Source organism: Psammomys obesus, unplaced genomic scaffold (assembly GCF_907164565.1).
Source record: "Psammomys obesus unplaced genomic scaffold, mPsaObe1.curated_primary_1811, whole genome shotgun sequence".
In the NCBI taxonomy this organism is placed as follows: domain Eukaryota; kingdom Metazoa; phylum Chordata; class Mammalia; order Rodentia; family Muridae; genus Psammomys; species Psammomys obesus.
In genome coordinates, this window is record NW_026596110.1 from 880,265 (window position 1) to 897,566 (window position 17,302).

Consider the following 17,302-nt stretch of genomic DNA (forward strand, 5'->3'; position numbering starts at 1 on the left):
TCAAAGATATCATCACCACGACCAAGTAAGCTTTATTTTAGGCATGCAGGGGTGGTTCATTATATGAAAATTCATCAATGTAATCCATTGTATAAGCAAACTGAAAGAAAAAAAAAACCCACACGATCATCTCCTTAGATGCCAAAAAAGCATTTGACAAAATCCAATACCTGTTCATGTTTTAAGTTTTGGAGAGATCAAGGATACAAGGCACATGCCTAAACATAGTAAAGGCAATTTACAGCAAGTGTACAGCCAACATCAAACTCAATGGAGAGAAACTTAAATCAATCCTACTGAAATCAGGGACGGAAATCAGGCAGAGAGTACTGCCTACTCTCTCTGTATCTCTTCAACATAGTACTTGTTGTCCTAGCTAGAGCAATAAGACAACCAAAGGAGGTCAAAGAGATACAAATGGGAAAGTAAGAAGTCAAAGCACTACTATTCACAGATGATATGATAGTTTACACGTGTGATCCCAAAAATTCTATCAGAGAACTTTTACAGCTCACAAACACCTTCAGCAAAGTGGCTGGATACAAAATTAAATAAGAAAAACAAAACAAAACAAAACAAAACAAAACAAAAAACAAAAAAGAAGCCCTCCTGTATACAAAAGACAAATGGGCTGAGAAAGAAAGTATTGGAACAACAAACCTCACAATAGTCACAAATAGCATAAAAGTACCTTTGTGTGACTCTAACCAAGCAAGTAGAAGACCTGTATGAAAAAAGTTCAAGTCTCTGAAGAAAGAAATTGAGGGAAATATCAGAAGATGGAAAGGTCTCCCATGTTCATGGATCAGTAGAATTAACATGATAAAAATGGCCACCTTAGTAAAAGAGATCTAAAACTTCAATTCAATTCCAATCAAAATACCAACACAATTCTTTACAGACTTTGAAAGAACAATTCTCAATTTCATATGGAAAAACAAAAACCCCAGAATTGTTAAAACAACCCTTTATAATAAAAGATCCTCTGGAGGTATCTCCATCCTTGATCTCAAGGTGCACTATAGAGCAACAGTAATAAAAGTGGCATGGTACTGCCATAGAAACAACTGATGGATCAATGGAATTGAATCAAAGATCCAGAAATAAACCCACATATCTATGGATACTTGATTTTTTACAAAGAAGCCAAAACCATACAATGGAAAACAGCATCTTCAACAAATGGCGCTGGATGTCTACATGTAGAAAAGTGCAAATAGATCCATATTTATCACCTTGCAGAAAACTAAAGTCCAAGTGTATCAGAGACTACAACACAAAACCAGACACATTAAATCTGTTAGAAAAATAGTGGAGAGGAGCATTGACCTCGTTGACACAGGAGACAACTTCCTGAACAGAACACCAACAGCACAGGCTCTAAGATCAACAATCAATAAATGGGACCTCATGATACTGAAAAGCTTCTATAAAGCAAAGAACACTGTCATCAGATCAAGATGACAGCCTACAGACTAGGCAAGGATCTTCACCTACCCTATATTTGACAGAGAACTTATATTCAGAATATATAAAGAACTCAAGAAGTTAAAACTCAACAAAGCAAGTAATCCAATTAAAAACGGGGTACAGAGCTAAACAGAGAATTCTCTATAGAGCAATATCAAATGGCAGTGAAACACTTAAAGAAATGCTCAATGTCCTTAGTCATCAGGGAAATGCAAATCCATACGACCCTGAGATTTCACCTCACACCCATCAGAATGGCTAAGATCAAAAACTCAAGTGACTTTTTGAATGAGGATTGATCAATTTACCCAGGGTCCTCCTTCTTGATTAGCTTCCTTGTTATGATTATCCTGTATCACATGTCTAATATCCACTTATAAGTAAGTATATATCATGTGTGTCTTTTGCTTCTTTTGCATCACACTCAGGATGATCTTCTATAGTTCCCACAATTTGACAGCAAATTTCATGATTTCCTTGGTTTTGCTGAGTAGTATTACATTGTGTAAATGTACCACAATTTCTATATCCATTCCTCAGTTGAGGGACATCTGGATTGTTTCCAGCTTCCAGCTATTACATATAAAGCTTCTATGTACATGGTTGAGCAAATGTCCTTGTTGTATACTTGATCATCGTTTGGATATATGCCCAGAAATGGGACATCAGAAGAGGGAGAAAACAGGGAACAGGACAGGAGCCAACCACAGAGGGCCTCTGAAAGACTCTGCTGATCAGGGTATCAAAGCAGATCCTGAGGCTCATAGACAAACTTTGAGCAGAATGCAGGGAATCTTATGAGAGAAGGGGGAGATAGGAAGAGACAGGAACTCCACAAGGAGAGCAACAGAAGCACAAAATCTGGACTCAGGTGTCTTTTTTGAGACTGATATTCCAACCAAGGACCATTCATGTGTATAACCTAGAACCCCTGCACAGATGTAGCCCATGGTAGCTCAGTCTCCAAGTGGGTTCCCTACTTGGATAACAGCAAATGTCTCTGACATGAACTCAGTGGCCTGCTCTTTGATCACCTCTCTGAGGGGGCTGCCACCTTATCATGCCATAAGGGAAAACAATGCTGCCTGTCCTGTTGAGACCTGATAGACTAGATCAGATGGAAGTGGATTGGAGGAGGAGCATGGGTGGAGAAGAGAGTGGGTTTGGGAAGGGAAGAGTGAGGGAGCTACAGTTGGGATGCAAAGTTAATGAACTGTAATTAAAAAATAAATGCATTAATTAAAAAACAGAATAAAACAAAACCTCAAGTGACAACATATGCTCGAGAGGATGCGGAGAAAGGGGAACCCTCCTCCATTGCTGGTGGGAATGTAATCTTGTACAACCACTTTGGAAATCAATCTGATGCTTTTTCAGACAATTAGTAATAGTATAGCCAGTCCTGAAGATATCTGATAAACCAGGGTCGGATGAAAGGGGAGAAGGTCCTCCCCTATTAATGGACTTGGAAAGGGGCAGGGAGGAGATGAGAAAGGGAGGGTGGGATTGGGAGGGAATGAGGGAGTGGGATACAGCTTGGATACAAAGTTAATAAACTGTAACTAATATTAACAAAAAAGGAATAGTGCTTCCTCACAATCCAGCTATACCACTCCTAGGCATATATCTAAAATATACTCAAGTACACAACAAGGACATTTGCTTAATTATGCTTGTAGCAGCTTTATTTATAATATCCAGAATCTGGAAACAACCCAGATGTTCCTCAGCTGAGGAGTGGATTCAGAAATTGTGGTACATTTACACAATGAAATACTACTCAGCAATTAAATCCAGGAAATCATGAAATTTGTAGGCAGATGGTGGGAACTATAGATCTTCCTGAGTGAGGTAGCCCAGAAGCAGAAAGATATGTATGGTGTACACTTACTTATAAGTGGATATTAGCCATATAATATAGGATAAACATACTAAACTCTATAGTGTTAAAGAAGCTAAACAACAAGGAGGACCCTTAGGAAGAGGCTGAAACTTCACTCAGAAGGGCAAACAGGACAGACATGAGAAGTAGGAAATGACAAGGAACAGGACAGGAACCTTCCACAGAGGACCTCTGAAGGATTCTACTCATCATAGTATCAAAGCAGATGCTGAGACTCATAGCTAAACTTTGGGCAGATTGCAGAAACCTTGTGGAAAAAGAGGGAGATAGAAAGATCTGGAGGGACAGGAGCTCCACAAAGAGATCAACAGAGCCATATAACCTGGGCACAGGGAGGCCTGCAAAGACCAATACTCCAACTAAGGACCATGCATGGAGAGGACCTAGACCCCTTGCTCATAGGAATCTTATCGGCTGCTCAGTTTCCAATCAGGTACCCTAGTAAAGGGAGCAGGGAATTTCTCTGGCATGAACTCAGTGGCTGGCTTTTTGATCAACAATCCCTGGGTGTGCAGCCTTGCCAAGCTGCAGAGGAAGATGATGCAACCCTCCCTTATGAGACCTGATAGGCTAACATCAGATAGAAGGGGAGGAGGTCCTCCCCTATCAGTGGGCTAGGGAAGGGGCATAGGGAGAGGGTGGTTGGGGCCAGGAAGAGATAAGGAATGGGGCTACAATCAGGATATAAAGTGAATAAATTATAATAAACAAACACAAATAAATAAAAAGAAAAAAAAAGAAAAGGAAAGAATTGTAGGAGGCAAAATGTGCCAGCAAAATACCAAATGCTCATAGACTAAGTGTCAAATATAAGGTCTTCATATTGGAAAAGGATCAGGGGTTTGTAATCACATATATTTGTATGGTGAAGACTGCTATTTTCATTTACTTTGTCAAAAATCATTCTGATTTCTTAAAAAAGAAATGTAAAGGGCACTGTCAACAGAACACAATGACAGCCTACAGAATGGAAAAAGATCTTCACCAACCCTACATCTGACAGAGGGTAATATCCAGAATATATAAATAACTAAAGAAGTTAAAAAGCAACAAATCAAGTAATCCAGTTAAAAAAAAATGGGGTACAGAGCTGAACAGAATTCTCAATAGAGGAATATTGAATGGCCAAGAAACAATTAAAGAAATGTTCAACGTTCTTAGTCATCAAGGAAATGCAAATCAAAAGAACCCTGAGATTTCACCTTACACCCATCAGAATGACTAAGATAAAAAACTCAAGTGACAACGCATGCTGGAGAGGTTGTGGAGAAAAAGGAACCCTCCTCAATTGCTGGTTGGCATGTAAATTTGTATAACCACTTTGGAAATCAATAAGGTAATTTCTCAAAAAAAAATAAAATAAAATAAAAACAACACTACCTCAAGATCCAGTTATACCACTCCTGGATATGTATCTGAATGATGCTCAACCATATAACAAGGACATTTGCTCAACTGTGTTCAGAGAAGCTTTATTCATAATAGATGGAACCTTCAAACACCCTAGATGTTCCTCAACCAAAGAATGGATACAGAAAATAGTGGTACATTTATACAATGGAATACTACTCAGCTATTAAAAACAAGGAAATCATGAAATTTGCAGGCAAATGAATGGAACTAGAAAAAAATATCATCCCGAATGAGGTATCCTAGAAGCAGAAAGAACACATGGTATATACTCATCTATAAGTGGATATTGGCCATGTAATATGGGATAAACATATTAAAATCTATAGTCCTAAAGAAGCCAAACAACAAGGAAGACCCTAGGGAAGAGACTTAATCCTCATTCAGTAGGGCAAACAGGATAGACATGGAAAGTAGGAGAAGACAAGGAACAGGACAGGAGCCTTCCACAGGGGCCCTCTGAAAGACCCTACCCATTATGGTATTGAAGCAAATGATGAGACTCATAGCCAAACTTTGGGCAGAGTGTAATGAGTCTTATGGAAGAAGGTGGAGATGGAAATACTTGGAGGGGACAGGAGCTCCACAAGAAGAATAACAGAATCAAATATATCTGGGCACAAGGGTACCTGAAGAAACTGATATATCAGCCATGGATCATGCCTGAAGAGGACCTAGACCTCCTGCTCAGATGTAGTCCATATGAAGCTCAGTCTCCAAGTGGGTTTACTAGTAATGGGAGCAGGGACGGTCTCTGGCATGAACTTGGTTGCCTGCTGTTTGATCATCTTCCCTGGCAGGGTGGCCTTAGTAGGCCACAGAGAAAGAGGATTCAGATAGTACTGATGAGAGCTGATAAGCTAGGGTCAGATAGTAGGGGAGGGGGGACTCCCCTGTCAGTGAGCTATAGGAGGGGCATAGAGAGGGTAAGACCAGGAGATGAGGGAAGGGGGTACAGCCAGTATGTACAAAGTGAATAAAATGTAATTAATGATGATGATGATGATGATGAAATTTTTAAAGAGATTTCTCAAAAATTAAAAAATTTAAAAAATTAGAATAAAACCACCATGTGATCCTGCTATACCATTATTGCACATTTATCCAAATGATTTTATATCCTCTAACAGACATGCATGGATATCTATGTTCACTGATGCTTTAGGTGCATAGCTAGTAATAGAATCAACCTAGGTCTCCTTTAACAGATGGGTGGATACTGAAAATCTGGCACATATGCATAATTGATTCTATTAAATGATAAAGAACAATGCATTTCTGAGGTAAAATATGTGCATGAAAGATATTATTTTGAATGAATTCATGACCTAGGTCAAGAGAGACAACCCTTTTATGGTCTGTTTCACAGAGACAGGTAGCTAGGTAGGTAGGTAGATAGATAGATAGATAGATAGATAGATAGATAGATAGATAGATAGATTGATAGATGATAGACAGATACATGATAGATCATACATTCACACATACATACATGATAGATAGCTACATAGCATACAGATATATAGATATATCCTAGCTTTATATTTTTAGATTCTTTTTTCTCAGGTGGGATGAGCATCTATAAAAATCATAAAGCCAGAAAGAATTCATGAGGAAGTGAGGAAAAGGCATGGGCAGTGGGTAATAGTAAGATTTATGTAATATGAAAGGAGAAGGATTAAATATTGGGGTAACATGAAGGTTTAAATGGAATGTAAATGTGAATGAGAAGGAAAAGAAGGGGGGGGGAAACAATGGGTTAACCCAAACTAAGGATGTGTAAAAAGGCTATATGTGTGTGTGTGTGTTCCTTTGTACATTTTTGAAGAAGTAACTCTCTTCAAACTTCCAAATATTTTGTATTTTTATATATTATGTTTTTTCAGTTAGCATATAAAATAGTTGAAATATATACATATATCAATATATACGTGTATATATTTGAACTGTTTATATTTACAAATATATATAGCAATATTTATATACAATACTTTATACATATACATGAATATATATGAAATATTTTATATGCTAACTGAAACCACATATATATAAATATAAAAAATATTTAAAAGTTTGAAGAAAGGTGCTCTACCTAAGAGAGTAATGTTGTCCCCAAAGCTAAGATTGATGAATAAATATTCCAGTAATCAAGATACTTCCATACATTATAGTCCATAGAGATTTCAGAACATCCCCACACACAAACAACACAGGTGTTATCCACAGTTTTTTTTTTTCCTACCGGAATCGATTGTAATACCCTATAGTTGTAGACTGCAAACACAGAGAAATCAAATTTAAACTGGACTGAAAGCTTCTTTTCTACTTGCCAGCATTCAGACTGGCCAGCTGCTAGGATAGAAAAGGTATTAATAGATTCTGCTCAGTTTCAGACCTTGTGTGTTACAATACAGACTTAGTAAGCAAGATATATACATTGATACAATCGTTGTGTGGCAGATATAGGGTCAACCAATTGTTTCTGATAGAGATAAGGCCTACTTCAGTACTTACTACTTGGTAACCTACTTGGTTCCTTACTATTATGGTTACTCACTATTCCAAGTTGTTTCCCCTAAAGACTCTTCCAACTCAATACCTTTTAGCTTGCTACACCATGGAAAATAGACCTAGAGAAGACCTTAGAAGAATAGGAAGAAAATATGATTGGGGTGCATTATAAATTTCCCAAATAATTAATAAAAATATTATATTGGGGGAAAAGAGATTACAGGATGCTAAATAGTTCTGCCTGGGTATGACATAATTTTTGCAAATAAGGTATTAAATAAACAACTGGGCTGAAAAATGAAGTAGCAACATACAGATAAATAGGAAATGGTTTAAAAATACTTATATTTAGAATGAATCATTTACCCACCTGACAGATAGTAATCAAACAATATATTAATGTGTGTGTTTGTGTGTATTTATAAGTGTATATTTAGCATAAGATGCACAAATGGTAATATCTAATATAAATGTAGGCATAGTTAAGGAGTCACTAATCATTTTGGTCTTTGTGGTGGTAATAATGAACTTGATAAGACCTGAAAGGTTTTATTCCAGTCTTTCTTTTTTTTTTTCTTTCTATCATGTATGGATTTTTTTTAATTTTTATTTTTTGTATTAATTACAGTTTATTTGTTTTGTATCCCAGCTGTAGCCTCTTCCCTCATTCCCTCCCAATCATACCTTTCCTCCTTCATCTCCTCCCTGCCCCTCTCTAAGTCCACTGATAGGGGAGGCCCTCCTCCCTTCTATTTTCCCTACCCCATCAGGTCTCATCAGGACTGGTTGCATTGTCCTCCTCTGTGGCCTGACAAGGCTGATGACCAGGAGGAGGTGATCAGAGAGCCTGCCACTAAGTTCTTGTCAGAGAAAACCCCTGCTCTCCTTTTTAGGGACCCCATTTGGAGATTGAGTCTGTGTGCTATATCTGAGCCTATAGGGTTTTAGATTCTCTTCATGCATTGTCCTTGGTTAGGGTATCATTCTCTTCAGGGCCCCCAGGACCCATCAGTACTTTATTATATCATTTCCACCTCTCCCCTCTACGTTGTTTCTCTTATAACTATACTCATCTCCTTGCTCTTGAAAAGTTCATTTATTCTTTAATTTTACACATGCATATATATGTACAAAACCTACTGAGTTAACTTAGTGTTGATATAAGTACAGGTGTTTATGACTGACTTTGGGTTGTATACCCTATCAAAAAACTTGTTCTTGGACAAAACTGACTATCTTTCTCTTAGCAGACATTGATTGCCTAGAAGAGGGGACAGAGCCAAAGGGCCAGAATACCTGCCAGTCTTTCTAGACATGACAGGAGAACTGCACCCATGACATTCCAACAAATGAATGTCTAACCAAGACAAACATAAAAATAAGATAGTGAACATGCCAACAAAAATGCGGAAATTTTCACAAAACTCATCCCTTTATGAAGAGCAGCAGAAAATCAATGTTTTATATTTCCTTAAAATAACAGTGTTTATGTTTCAAACTATTCTCCATCTCACTGATCTGCAATTCTATATGCAGATTTTAGTATTTATAATTTCATTATTATTTACTTAGACACCCACTTATTTCTTTTAAGTATCTTTGGTCTTATACACTATGTTAATGCTTTATTCTATGCAATAAATAAATATTCTATGAAATATCAGAGGGAAAGTATATGAAAAAGATTTTTTGTTTTTTATTGTTATTTTATTAATTACAGTTTATTCATTTTGTATCTCCCCTGTAGCTCTCTACCCCCTTCCCTCCCAATCTCATCCTCCCTTCTTCTTTTCCCCTCCCCCAGTCCACTGATAAGGGAGGTCCTCCTCCCCTTCGCTCTGACCCTAGCCTATCAGGTCTCATCAGGACTGGCTGCTTTGTCTTCCTCTGTGACCTGGTAAGGCTGCTCCCCACTCAAGGGTAGGTGATCAAAGAGCCAGCCACTGAATTCATGTCAGAGACAGTCCCTGTCCCCATTACTATGGAATCCACTTGAATACTGAACTGCTACTCTGTGCAGGGGTTCCAGGCCATCTCCGTGAGTGGTCCTTGGCTGAAGTATCAGTCTCAGAAAAGACCCCTGTGCCCAAACTTTTTGGATTTGTTGCTCTCCTTGTGGCACTCTTGTCCTCTCCAGGTCTTACTATCTCCCCCTTCTCTCATAAGATTCCCTGCACTCTGCCCAAAGTTTGACTATGACTCTGAGCATCTGCTTTGATACCCTGATCAGTAGAGTCTTTCAGAGTCCCTCTGTGGTAGGCTCCTGTCCTCTTTCCTGTTTTCTCCCTCCTCTGATGTCCATCCTCTTTTCCTTTCTGAATGGGGATTGAGCATTTTAGCCAGAGTCCTCCTTCTTGATTAGCTTCCTTGAGTATACAGATTTTAGTATGTTTATTCAATATTATATGTCTAATATCCACTTATGAGTGAGTAAAAACCCTGTGAGTCTTTCTGCTTTTGGGATACCTCACTCAGGATGATCTTTTCCAGTTCCTACCATTTACCTGAAAATTTAATGATTTCCTTGTTTTTTATTGCTGAGTAATATTCCATTGTGTAGATGTACCACAATTTCTTTATCCATTCCCCCACTGAGGTGCATCTAGGCTGTATCCAGCTTCTGGCTATTACAAATAAGGCTGCTAAAAACATGGTTGAGGAAATGTCCTTATTGTGTACTTGAGCCTCTTTTAGGTATATGCCTAGGAATGGTATAGCTGGATCTTGAGGAAGCGCTATTCCTCCTAGTTGTCTGAGAAAGTGCCAGATTGCTTTCTAGAGTGGTTGTACAAGTTTACATTCCTACCAACAGTGGAAGAGGGTTCCCCTTTCTCCATAACCTTTCCAGCATGCGTTGTCACTTGAGTTTTTGATCTTATCCATTTTGATGGGTATAAGGTGAAATCTTAGGGTCGTTTTGATTTGCATTTCCCTGATGACTAAGGATGTTGAGCATTTCTTTAAATGTTTTTCTGCCATTCAATATTCCTCTAAAAAGAATTCTCTGTTTAGCTCTGTACCCCATTTTTTAATTGGATTACTTAATTTGTTGCTGTTTAACTTCTTGAGTTTTTTATATATTGGATATTAGCCCTCTGTCAGATATAGGGTTGGTGAAGATCCTTTTCCAATCTGTAGGCAGTCCTTATGTTTTGACAACAGTATCCTTTGCTTTTTCAGAAGCTTTTCAGTTTCATGAGGTCCCATTTATTGATTGTTGCTCTTAGAATCTGTGCTGTTGGTGTTCTGTTCAGAAAGTTGTCTCCTGTGCCATTGAGTTCAAGGCTCTTCCCCACTTTTCCTTCTAACAGGTTTAGTGTGTCTGGTTTTATGTTGAGGTCTTTGATCCACTTGGACTTTAGTTTTGTGCAGGGTGATAAATATGGATCTATTTGCATTTTTCTACATGTAGACATCCAGTTAGACCAGCACTATTTGTTGAAGATGCTATCTTTTTTTCCCCACTGTATGGTTTTGGCATCTTTTTCAAAGATCAGGTGTCCATAAGTGTGTGGGTTTATTTCTGGGACTTCTATTCAATCCCATTGATCCACCATTCTGTTTCTATGCCAGTATCATGCAGTTTTTATTACTGTTGCTTTATAGTACAGCATATGATCAAGGATGGAGATACCTCCAGAAGATCTTTTATTGTAGAAGATTATTTTAGCAATTCTGGGTTTCTTTTTTTTAATTTTATTTTTTTCTTATCAGTTAAATTTTATTAACTCTGTATCCCAGCTGTATCCTGCTCCCTCATTTCCTCCCAATCCAACCCTCCCACCCTCATCTCCACCGTGCTCCTTTCCAAGTCCACTGATAGTGGGGGACCTCCTTCCCATTCATCTGATCCTGTTTTATCAGGTATCTTCAGGACTGGCTGCAAAGCCCTCCTCTGTGGCCTAACAGGACTGCTCCTCCCTTGAGGTGTGGGGAGGTCAAAGAGCCAGCCAGTGTGTTCCTGTTAAATATAGTCCTTATTCCCCTCACTATGAGAAACCAATTGGTTACTTAGCTACCACAGGCTACATCCAAGCAGAGGTTCTAGGTTATATCCATACATGATCCTTGGTTGAATGTCAGTCTCAGAAAAGGCCCTGTGCCCAGATATATTTGGTCCTTGTGGAGCTCCTATCCTTTCCCCATCCTACTAACTCCCCTTTTTTTCATAGGATTCCCTGTACTCTGCCGAAGGTTTGGTCCTTTAGTCTTCGTATCTGCTTTGAAAACACTGCTAGTTGGAGTCTTTCAGATGCCTTTTGTGGTAGACTCCTGTCATACGTTCAATGCACATCCCATCTGTATTTCTAAACGAGGATTGATCATCTTACCCCATTTCTGCTCTCTTTTATCTTTTTAAGGTGTATAGATTTCATTATGTTTATCATATCTTATAGGTCTATATAAGCGAGTATATACCGTGTTTGTCTTTCTCCTTCTGGGATATTTCACTCAGAATGATCTTTTCTAGATCCTATCATTTGCCTGCAAATTCATGATTTCCTCTTTTTTGATTGCTGAGTAGTATTCCATTGTGTAACAATACCACAATTTATGTATCCACTCCTCCGTTGATGGACATCTGGGTTGTTTCCAGGTTCTGGCTATTACAAATAAAGCTGCTATAAACATGGTTGAGCAAGTATCCCTTTTGTACTTGAGCAAAGTTTGGGTATATACCTAGCAGTGGTATAGCTGGGTCTTGAGGAATCACTATTCCTAATTGTGTGAGAAAGCGCCAGATAGATTTCCAAAGTGGTTGTGCCAGTTTACATTCCCAAACCAAATAAAACAACTACATCTAAGGAAACAGAAGAAATAGATAAGTACACACACACACAAAAAAAAAAAAAAAAAAAAAAAAAAAAACCAAAAGAATACAAGCAAGGTAACTCAGTGACACCACCAACCCCACATCAAAAGTAAAAAGTAAATAACAGTTGTTGGTCACTAGTATCTATCAACATCAATGAACTCAACTCCCCAATAAAAAGATACAGACTAACAGAATGGTTGTGGAAGCAGGATCCAACATTCTGTTGCATCCAAGAAACACACCTATGCAACAAAGGTAAACACTACCTCAGAGTAAAGGGCTGGAAAAATGTTTTTCAAGCAAATGGTTCCAGAAAACAAGCTGGAGTAGCCATCAAATATCTAATAAAATAGACTTTTAACCCAAGTTAATCAAAAAGGATAAGGAGGGCCACTATATCCTCATCAAAGGAAAAATCCAACAAGAGGACATCACAATTTTGAATATCTATGCCCCATGTACAAGAGCACCTACATTCGTAAAGGAAACAATATTAAAGCTTAAATCACACATTGATTCTAATATCTTAATAGTGGGAGACTTCAACACTCCACTCTCACCAAGGGACAGATCAACTAGACAGAAAACAAATAGGGAAATAAAAACACTTACAGAGTCCCTAAATCAAATGGACCTAATAGACTTCTACAAATCTTTTCACCCAAACTCAAAAGAGTATACCTTCTTTTCAGCACCGCATGGAACCTTCTCCAAAATAGACCACATAAAGTGGGTCACAAACCAAGCCTCAAAAGATACAAAAAGATTGAAATAATCCTTTGTATTCTATCTGAGCACCATGGACTAAAGCTGGATCTCAACAACAACAGAAATAACCAAAAGCCGACACGTACATGGAAACTGAACAACTTGCTACTCAATGACAGCTGGGTTAAGGAAGAAATAAAGAAAGAAATTAAAGACTTCCTAGAATTCAATGTAAATGAAGGCACAACATAACCAAATTTATGAGATACATTAAAAGCAGTGCTCAGAGGAAAATTTATTACACTAAGTGCCTTCAAGAAGAAATTTGTAACATCACATACAAGGACCTTAATGGCCCAACTGAAAACCCTAGAAAAAAAAGAAGCAGAGAAACCCAAGAGGAGCAGACGGCTGGAAATAATCAAACTCAGGGCTGAAATCAATCAATTAGAAACAAATAAATGTATTCAAAGAATCAGTGAAACAAAAAGCTGGTTCTTTGAGAAAAATCAACAAGATAGACAAACCCTTAGCCAAACTAACTAAAAAGCAGAGAGAATCTATCCAAATCAGCAAAATCAGAAATGAAAAGGGTGACATAACTACAGACACTGAGGAAATTCGAACAATCATTAGGTCATACTACAAAAGCCTATATGCCACAAAATTTGAAAACCTTAATGATCTGGGTTTCTTTTTATTATATATGAAGTTGAGAATTTTTCTTTCAAGGTCTGTAAAGAATTGTGTCAGTAATTTGATGGGAATTTAATTGAATCTGTAGATTTGTTTTGGTAAGATGGGCATTTTTACTATGTTAATCCTGTCAAGCCATGAGCATGGGAGATATTTCCATCTTCCGATATCTTCTAATTCTTTCTTCAGAGACTTGAACTTTTTTTCATACAAGTCTTTTACTTGCTTGGTTAGGGTCACACCAAGGTACTTTGTTGTTATTGTCCTTTGTGGTTATTGTGAAGATTGTTGTTTCTCTAATTTCTTTCTCAGCAAATTTTTTTAAACACAGATTTTACACACACACACACACACACACACACACACACACATCTAAAAGTCACTTTCTATCAAAGGAATGGTGTTATTGGGATATTGATTTAATTAGATTATTCTATAGCTATATGTGTAATAATTTAAATCATTCCTTGGGTTTAATCAGAGAAAATTACTTACTCTGGAAATAGCAAGGTTTATAATGTTAACATTTCTCCTGGAAATGTGCAGTGTAGCAATCTAATTTTTGGGATGAATTTTTTTACAAAGATTCTCATTGCTCAAAATGTTCTAAGTAGAAAAACTTTACGTTATCTTTAGTAATATATCAACCTTTATGAAAGAGAAACCCATACAATTCTAGAAGAAGAAAAATTTAAAAACCCTTATTCCGACTTCAATAGCATTATCTTTTACATGAGTCACCCTTAATAAAATAAGAATAAAATTTATTTCTACCCTCTTTTCATGTAAATCTTTTTACAGATTTTCTTTGGTTCCACAGTTTTCTCATGACATTTTTCACCTCTGTGTTTCTGAGTGTTTAGATTAAAGGATTTCACGTGGGTGTTATCACAATAGAGAACACAGCCACAGCTTTGTTAATTGGAAAGATGAAAATGGGCCTAAAGTAAACAAATATACCAGGTACAAAAAAATGGGATGACCAGTGTAATATGGGAGAATATGGGAGGCACAGGTGGAGAGAGCCTTTTGCTGTTCTTCAGTGCTATGAGTCTTGAGTGCAAAAAACATACACATTAGCACACTGTTGACAGAAACAAAGCATCCAAAAATATGGATTGTCAGTGCAAGAGAGTTTTAGGAGGGGGAAAAGGTCACAGATGAAATGGTCAATGTTATTTGGGCCACAGAAAGGCAACCAGACCATAAAGAGAATTTGAATCAGAGCATGAAGAAATTCCCCAGCCCAGGGCATAGAAACCAGAAAGCCACACACTCTCCTGTTCATTGTGATCATGTAGTGCAGGGACTTGCAGATGGCCATACAGAGGTCATAAGCCATGGCTGTGAGCAGGATGATCTCAATTCCACCAAAGAAATGTTCTGCAAAGATCTGAGTCATGCAGCCATTAAAAGAGATAGTTTTCTTTTCAGCAAGGAAAACAAATATCATTTTTGGTGCCATGGTGGAGGAGGAGCAGCCATCTATGAAGCATAAAAAGGACAGAAAAAAAATACATGGCAGATCCCAGTTTGGGCTAGAGATGACTATGTTACAATAATGAGAAGATTGCCAAAGAACGTAAGAGAGTAGACGACTGCAAATATGACAAACGAAAAGTTTCTGCACATCTGGGTTCTGTGTCAGTCCAAGCAAAATAAATTCTATTAAATTGTTCACTTGCTTCATGAATCTAATTTGAGATTTGAATAATTAATTAATCTGTAAATAGCTTGCTGAGTAATATTCCATTGTGTAGATGTACCACAATTTCTGTATCCATTCCTCAGCTGAGAGGTATCTGGGCTGTTTTGCTATGAAACACTTGCCTATTAATCAAAAGTAATCATGGGAAGTAAGAAAACGTTTAAATATACTTCCTACACATAGGAGGTATAAATATAAATATCAATATAATGAATAACCAAGTTTTAAGAACAAACATAGACAAGCCCTTTTGGGATTGCCAGCTATAGATGAGTTTCTGTGTCTTCTGTGAAAGCAACTTTGGAGATGATTCTTCTTGAATCTATTACAGTGTTGACTCTTTAGTTCCTATTAATGACTCTTATTCCTATTCCTTATTCCTTTAGTTCCTATTAATGACAATAAAAGGGAAATATTAATGACCCTGGTTTGATCAGTACTTACTGTGTATATGTGTTAAAAGTTTTATTTTGTCCCATTAATATGTGCAATTGCTACATGTTAATAAAAAATAAGGTAGAGTATGGAGGAAGAGCTCTGTGGTTAAGAGTCAATGCTGCTCCTGCAGAGGACCTCAGTTCAGCTCCTAGCACCCACATCAGGTGGTTCACAATCAAATACAACTCTGGCTCCAGATAATTCTGAATTTATTCTTGTGAGTGCCAGAAACCTGCACTCACATGTGCACATACACAAAAATAGACACACACACAAATTTTCCAAAAAAAGCAATTCAATGCTCTATAGCCATTCAAAAAAATACTGAAAAATTTACTTAATTTAAAGATTGGAGGCATTTACTTCAGATACAAGATTATGAGTGACTTGTTATTTCTTTCTTTAATTTTTCATCATTTTCCAAATTATCATAAATTGTATTACTACTTTTATAATCAGAAAATAACTGATTTCTATATTTAGTCCTATCATTTAAAAATGAATATTTAAGCTGAGTAAAATATATCACAACAAATATAAGGGATTATCCACTAACACACTGTGGAAATCTAAGAAGTACCACCAGAATGTAACTAAAAGTTAATGGAGTGTTCTCATAAAACTGTGGTTATCAATTCACTAAATAAGCATAGGACAAGGGCAATAATGGGAACTAGTGAATGGTCACTCAGGACAGAGTATAAGAGTGTCCTGACCACCCCATATAACACTTTGAATCACCCTGGATATCATGTTTACTCTACAGTCAAATATATGCTCTCATTTGAACTAACCACACTAACCAACAATGTACTTGAACACTAAATAATTCAAGCCTGAATAATCAACCTGAGTCCACTTAATACAAAAGTCTGTTTCATTTACTTGGTGAAAAATGCAGATGTCACTCAAGATTCACAATATTACTTAAAACTGTTTTGTCATTATCAGTTTCCATTTCCTCCTGAACTTCAAATTCCTTTTTTTAAAAACAACTTTTTCCACGAATAGTCCTTGGTTGGAGTATGAGTCTCTGGGAAGTTCCCTGTGTTCAAATTATCTTGTTCTGTTGCTCTCCTTGTGGAGTTCCCGTCCCCTCCAGCTCTTACTATTTCCCACTTCTTACATAGAATTCCATTCACTCTGTCTCAGTTGGCCATCAGGCTCAGCATCTGCTTTGACAGTATACTGCAGAAGCTTTCAAAGGACTATTCGTGGAGATGACCCTGAACCCCTGCACAGGTGTAGCCCATGGCAGTTCAGTGTCCAAGTGGGTTATATAGTAATGGGAAGAGGGACTGCCTCTGACATAATCTGATTGGCCTGCTCGTTGATCACTTCCCCCTGAGGGGGGGAGCAGCCTTATCAGGCCACAGTAGAGGACAATGCAGCCACTTTTGATGAGAACTGATAGACTAAGATCAGAAAGAAGAGGAGAACCTCCACTATCAGTGGACTTGGGGAGTGGCATGCATGCAGAAAGGGGAGGGAGGGTGAGATTGGGAGGGGAGGAGGGAGGGGCTTATGGGGGATACAAAATGAATAAAGTGTAATTAATAAAAAAAAATCCAAAAAAAAAAAAAAAACAACTTTTTCTGCCATAACAGGACTGGGAAGGGTGTTTCTGCCACACCAGAAC

General features: G+C 37.6%; 1 pseudogene; it reads right to left on the reverse strand.

Moving 5' to 3' along the window:
• Positions 1 to 14,298: 14,298 nt before the first annotated feature.
• On the reverse strand, positions 14,299 to 15,207 carry LOC129692641 (olfactory receptor 4C5-like; annotated as a pseudogene).
• Between the last annotated feature and the right edge of the window lie 2,095 nt (positions 15,208 to 17,302).